Here is a 7,167-nt window from a genome sequence, read left to right on the forward strand (position 1 = left end):
ACCACCTTCACCCTGCTGCTGTGGGGCCTCAAGAGCTGTCAGTCTGAATGGAAACATCCATTAATCCATTGGGAATCTGGCAGTACCACATAACTAACCTCTGAAATACATGTGATACCAACGTTGGCCACTGTGACCAGAAGAATGACTTCAGCACACAGCGAGTCCTACCCAAACTTCTGCCTCATTCATTTTTGTCAGCCTCTCCTCAGTTTACTTTGCAATTATCTCTGCAATTCTTCTTTCAGAAGACAGGACACAATTTAAGGAACTTAAGCAATTCTTTCAAACTTGAATGGTCTCTATCCAAAAGAAGCCAGAAGGAAGCCCATGCACTCAAACACATCCCAAGAGTCTCAGTCCTCAGACAGTACTCTGTAAAGTGGGAGCATTAGGCTTTCTTCATTAGCAGGCTGAAAGCCCATCAAATACAGCAAAGCACCAGCCTCTCCCTGGCCATTCTTTACTTGAGACTTGTTCTATCTTTTCAAAAGCTCTTTTCAGTTACACAATCAAAAAATTCTTTAAGGACTATATCTATCTATCTATCCATCTACCTATCTATATATCTAGAACAGCTCTAAAAATTGTTTGCACTTTCCCTGAGAGCTCACATCTACTTATTGGATGGAGGAGCCAAGAGGAGAGAACAAATATTTCATGGAGCAGCCATTGCACATAAATACTGCCCCTGACACAGATGTGCCATGAATACAATTGCATCCTCACATCAATTACTAGTACACTCTAGAAGCTACATTTGTAGAAGTCAAATAAATAAATGTAGGTTTGAAATAAAAAATTATTTAAATTTCCAGCAAGCCGCTTCACCTTATAACCATTCTTTCCTGTGACGTGTTGTGCTGGTTCCTATTCTAATAACACATTCATGTACCTGCACAGGTACAAGGGATGTATACAAATCACATCTTGCAGAACAACTGTTGGCAAAGAGCAGGATTTGAGTATTCATTACTCACTGCTCAACAGTTACATACATTTTAATTCTGACCTCAAAACACAGTTTGGACCATGGCAGATATTTCCTACAGCACAGGCTGCCTTCAGATGAGAGTTAATTCAGTTTGAACATGGCAGCAATGAAGAAAGAGATTTAAACTCTTTCTGCTCATTCTCCAGGCTTAGTGCTGCAGAGGTAAAAATGGGGGAGGACTAAATTGGATGGCTGAATTTGCCTCTCTCAGCCTCAGCTCTGAATTCAGACCAGCCGGGTGAGGCCGCGCCTCCCTGTCACCTCTGTGACATCAGCCTGTGTCAAAAAGAAATTAAATTATTTTAATGAGATTCTGCTGAATGTACACTGGTGGAACCAAGAGAAGAATAACCTCTAGTTTTAAGCTGCTTAATTTTCACCAAAAGAAGGGGACACACTCCTCTGCAAAACTCTTCCTCCTTTCCTCTTGTTACCCTGAGCAGCTCCCTCCTGCTATTTGACATTAATAAGTAGATCATTACTTCACCAGCCGCACTTAAAATCTTCCATAAGGTAAGATCCAATTGCAATTTTACATCCACATAGCTGCCCACACTGAAGAGCCCTGAAATGCTCTTAACGAGTTGTGTGCAGAGGGATCGGCTCTTCACACATCAGCAGAACAGGCTTGGGAAGTGACAGCTGCTTCCATAGTGCACAGGCAGTGGAGCAGTTTAAGGGGAAGAGAAATGGTATAAATAATTGAAATCACAGCAAAAAATGTTGGCAGAGCAGAGGGAAAGTCCAAAGAAGCTGGCAGCAGGAGAAGAGATAAGGACTTCTCCTGGAAGCCAAACTAAACAAAGTGCATGTACAAAATCCACACCTTCCTGCCGGTGTGCTATGCCACACACCAGGAGACAAAAGAATTTCTTGACCTTTTCTGCACTGGCTGGCTGTGATCCGAATTCTACCCAACTACGAGCGCTCTCGTGTCAACATCTTCCCTTTCCTCCTCTCCATCAAATCCTGAAGTCTGATGCAAATGATCCCCATGTATGTCGCAGCACTGCAGTGACCTTGGTAACCAAACGATGCTGATGAGTTGATGTGGATTTCAAATTCTGCCACTGACAACCACCTCACCTACAGGGACCCACTCCTCCTGGCCCAGCTTTTCATGGTGAAGCTCTCTGGGAGGCTTCCCAGTGCACCCAGGACATTCAGGGCACACCAGAGAGGATCCTGGTCTCAACTGGGGCCTCTGAGTACCATGAGCCCCTGCAGAAATGGCCACCTTTGGTTTGCAGGCTTGCAGAGTAACTAACCAGCACTGTGGAACAAGAGACGAGTGCTTAAAGTTTCAATCCCAGTAGTAAAACACCTCCTTTGATGGCCACAGCTGCTACAAAGGGCTAAAGGTGTAATTTTGCCTGACCTTTAACTATTACAGCAATACTCCTCGACCTGCATTTTAGAAGTTATGAACAGACAGCACAAGCTAAGTGATCTGCCACTGTCTTGACAGATTTCCAAAGAGACATGAAATATCTGCCTTTCTGTGTGTGTGCATCGTGCAAGTCACTTGAGAGATGTGCAGACATCCGGAAAAAAATCACAGTTTCTCTCTGGGTAGCGCTCACCCAAGCAGGAGATGGCAGGAGATCGTTTATAATGCTCTGTGGAGGTAACACTTGGCATAACAGCTCCAGGAGCCGCTCCATCACAACACTGGGTTGGAGAAAGGACACTTCAACTCAGCTAACCAGACACCTTTAACAGAGCAAGTAATGAGATTTCTTAATGAGTGGTTCATCTGAAGGGTGTGCAGTGATACCAAGACCCAGGTGAAAATGCCCATCAAGATCTCTGTGCAAGTCACGAGTGTGTAGGATGGATATCTTATTTTAAACAGCAATCAATTGATTTTTAGGAATCAGCTGTCAGACCTTGCCAGACTCCTCTTGCAGAATGTCAGTATTTTTAGGCAAAAGCCTGCACCAGGCATCACTGTTAAAGTTCAGCCCTGCTCCTAGAGCCACAGGGCACACAACTCTGATCAGGAGGTGAAGAAACCTTGATACTGACTTCTGTGTGAGCATTTCAGCTTAAGAGTTGCTGTTCTAGAACCATGTCACCAAAACAAAAAATGACCACATTTTTTAAACATGACTCGTTTCCTAAAGAGCCTTCCAGAGGCTGCAAGGATCCCACGTATCCTCTTCTCTACACACAGCCCTGCTTGGCAAGTGCTTTATCGGGGTGTGCCCAGCTGCACATCACACCCTTGTGCAGCCTACCTGTCCCAAATCCAAGCCTGATATGGAAGGGCTGAGCTTCATGTGCCTCTAAGGACATCCTCCAGATGGGACAGGCAAGTGACAGCTCACAGTGGTGTGAACAGCAAATCTGGTGTCAAGAGCAACTTATAGTTCACAGCAAAAAGAGACACACCAACCCCTTGGATTTCAGCACAAAACTGGCCCTTGTAACCTCTCTCTGCCACAGGAGGGAGACTGGAAACCCAAGTCCACCTTGGACAGGACAGAATTTCTTCTTTGACTTCTCACTAAGAGCAAGGAAGCCCTTCTGTACTTCTAAAGACAACTGAGCCCTAACAATGCTGCCATGACAGCAAGTAAAGATGGGAACCTTGTGGTTTCAGAGGGTCTGACACTGAGAAGCTGCATTTGGGTGCTCTCCAAACGAATGATGGGACTCTTTCCTGACAGAACAGCCATGAACAGCATCTGTCCTCTGCAGTGCAAAGAAATGGTGCTGACTGCCAATCCTCCTCTTCCAGCTGGAGGACAGCTCGTGGGCAGCCGTCTTCAGCTGAGAGTCTCCAGATTGCTCCCATTGTGGGACACACAGCCTGGCTCACCAAAAGATGCTGCAGCCAGCTCAGACATGCCTTAGATCACTTGGGGAACACTTTGTGTGAGGCTGGAGAGCAATGGCTCTCTGACAGCTGGAAAATGCAGCAGCCTGAGCAGCTGGGGGATAATGAAGAAGCAGCCACTTCCTAGAGGTGTTTTGCTGTCACCCATTCTTAGAGGTGCATTTGTGCTGCCATTTCCTCTGACCATGGGGTCTCAGAGGACAGAGTTTCTGTAATGCAAAGCTTTGAATGCTGTTAACTGAGCCAACCCCATCCAAATGTCACGGTCTCAGTCACTACAAAACTGTTCCTTTCTGCCATCCTCCACTCCATCCATGGGGTATCCATTAGGTTCAAACACGAAGAGCCTACAACAAGAGCCTTATTAGCTGACTGTACAACTGGATTTGTTTTGGAGCACAGCGCTGTCCCCCACACTGCAGGACAGAGCTCTTGATGGGGAAAAAAAAATGGATCAATTAAAAGAATATCTCACATACCTTAATATTACATGCAGCTCTTCTGTCAGACTTAAAACAACAGCACTACCAGCTGTAAAATGTGGAAAAAAAAACCCCAGGAAGTCTCTCAAAACAGCAGACCAAATGAAAGGAGAAAAAGATGAAGGAGGTTTCAAATCTGCCCTGGAGAGAACGTGTGTCACAGCTTTAACCTGCTGTGGGGAGGGGGAAAAAACGAAACAGGGCAGCAGAGACCAGAAATCAGATTTATTACGACCAACCAGGTAGAAAAAAGACAGATCATCACGAAGAGAGGATGGCTGTGTTGGAATCAGCCAGCTTCTGAAAATGTCTAGTCAGCTTTAGCATTTGATACACATGAAATTGGTGTCCACACAAGAGTATTCTCCTGAAAGGATGGGATTTAATGCAGTCAAGATAATTATCTAGATCCTTCTTTATCCCATTAGTGGTTTTCATTCGCATCCTGGAACACCATAAGCGGATTGTTCAAGAATTATTTGCCATCCACTGTTTCAATCCCGACTGGAATTATCTTTATACCTCAATACGAAGAAAAAAGATTACATCCCTGCCAGGGCTTGCTGGAATGCCCTCTTTTCTGAGGGTCCCTTTATCATTCTTGTTCTATAAGGTGATGAAACGAATCAAAAAATAATTGTCATGGACATGATTTTGCCCTTTCCTCCTCTTTCTTCCTCACACAGGTGTTTGGGAGGAGGAGGAGGAGACGCTCTTCCCCCCATATCCCCTGCAGGAGATGCATCGCTGCACCTGCACAGAGATGAAGCTCAGCAAGACTTACTCATCGAATTACCCAGGACAGGATCCAAAAATGCTCCCAGCTTCCTTTTGCACCACGATCCACTAATAAAAGAACAAGGATGAAACTGTTAAAACCAATTAAACGTATCACTTGATGCATGAGCAGGAAGCAGGATTCACTGCACTAGAAATCCCAGGGGCGTATGCTAAACGTCACCTCTCGTGCTCCCCAGCAATGTATGCCACTGTGCAAGCTCCGGTGGAGATCAGGCCAGCGTCACTCAAACAGCCAACACAACCCCTTGCTTCAAGGCCTAAAACAACAAGAAGACAAAATTCCCCTCCCAGCTACTCTAACTGCCTGCCAGGTTTTGTATTAATGGAAGGATTACATCTCCATCCAGGTATGGCAAGGACACAGATCGTCTCCTCACGGGCAGCCCTGACTCTGACCAGCAGTGAGGAAAGATGCCTGGATACCACAAAAACCATCCCTTCTCCTTATGGAAAATGAAGGAGGTAGGTATTCAGACCTGACATGAATAGGAACGCATGTATTTTTTAAAGAATCGTGCTTTATGGCTGTGTAATGAGATCTGTAGGAGAGTTATCTCTATAAACAAGTTATTAAAAGGGGGAGGAGGGACACAATAATAGCAGGTGCCAATTACTCAGCTCCCAGCAGAGACTCTTCAATTTCTCACCTTCCCCCAAAGCAAGATGTGCCTCTGTATGGCACCACATTCACTTGCAAGTGTGAGACCCTTTGGAGTGTGGCTTCTCTCCCCCTGGCAGAGCTCCATTGCCACCGGAGCAGGGCCGCCCCTTGCCCCACCAGCCCTGCGCCAGAGCTGGGACCAATACACCATGAAATTAATTTGGAAACTGAATACAACCACATTTTTATTTGACTTCAGAATCTGGCCACTCCTCCCATCAAGAGGAACAGCAAATTTGTGAGCTCACTGCAACTGCCAGGTTTGCATCTCTGCAAGTATCTGCTTAGTTTTGGGAACAAAACACCAGTAATGATTTTGCTATTTTAAGATGGCGGCATCATTTCAGACAGTAAATGTCCACCTGGAGCTGTCAGAAAGAGCCCATCCTTTGAGGCAAGCACACCAAGGTAATGATTAATATTACAAAAGTAATTCAAGCCTCTAAAATCATTGTTTTCAAGATCAGCAAATAATTACCAAGGCATTCAGCAATCAATACCCAAGATAAATAGAAGATTAAATTGCAAAAGAAACAGAAGAAAGTACTTAATATTTGCCAAACACATGCCAAATACACTTTTTCATGGTAACCAAATACTTCCCGTAAATAGATATTTTAGCTCAGTGGAGAGGCGCTTTCAGAAAGTAATAAATTAATCCAATAAAACAGACAGACAGGGTGGAACCAGACATTAACGAAACACAAACTGATCTATACAGAGCCAACCCACAATCCATGTCCTAATTATGCTCATCCACCACTCTGAGTACTTACCTCCCCCACCCAGGTCAGCTCTTTAGCTTGGGGAAAATACATGTTTCATGTGGATTCACTGGCACGACAAAGTGGAGAATTTCAGCCATCAAATGACAAAGCTTGTGCTCAGCCAGAATTTGCATTTCCAGTTTTTTTCCTAAATACTTCTCACTCCTCAAAGTCAGCAAATCAATCTCCTTTTAAACACAATTTTTGCCTTTCCTTCAATTTAGTTGAAGCTCTATATATGACGTGCAGGAGGAGCTCCTGCTGCCCATCAGCACCAGCCACCCACATGTGACGCCTGGGGAAACATCCCCACGGCATATCCTCACTCTGGAATCAGGATGCTATGTCCTGGGGGGCTGTGCCTGGCCTCACCACCACTCCTGGGACCCAGATGGACTCAGAGCAACCCCTGACACTTGGTGCAAAGACCAGCACCATCTCCTCCCCAGGCAGCCTAAACCAGCTTCTACCCAAAATCATTGCTTGGTGTTAACGAAGCCACACTATTAGGTGAGCATCTGCTAAAGTTCTTCAAATAGTGGATAACTTGAACTGGACAAGGTTAAGAGAGGGAAGACATGGGAAGATCTCCATCCTGGTCATTTTCTACAGCATCAAAG

The sequence above is a fragment of the Corvus brachyrhynchos genome, unplaced genomic scaffold, assembly GCF_000691975.1.
Source record: "Corvus brachyrhynchos isolate BGI_N302 unplaced genomic scaffold, ASM69197v1 scaffold21, whole genome shotgun sequence".
NCBI lineage: Eukaryota > Metazoa > Chordata > Aves > Passeriformes > Corvidae > Corvus > Corvus brachyrhynchos.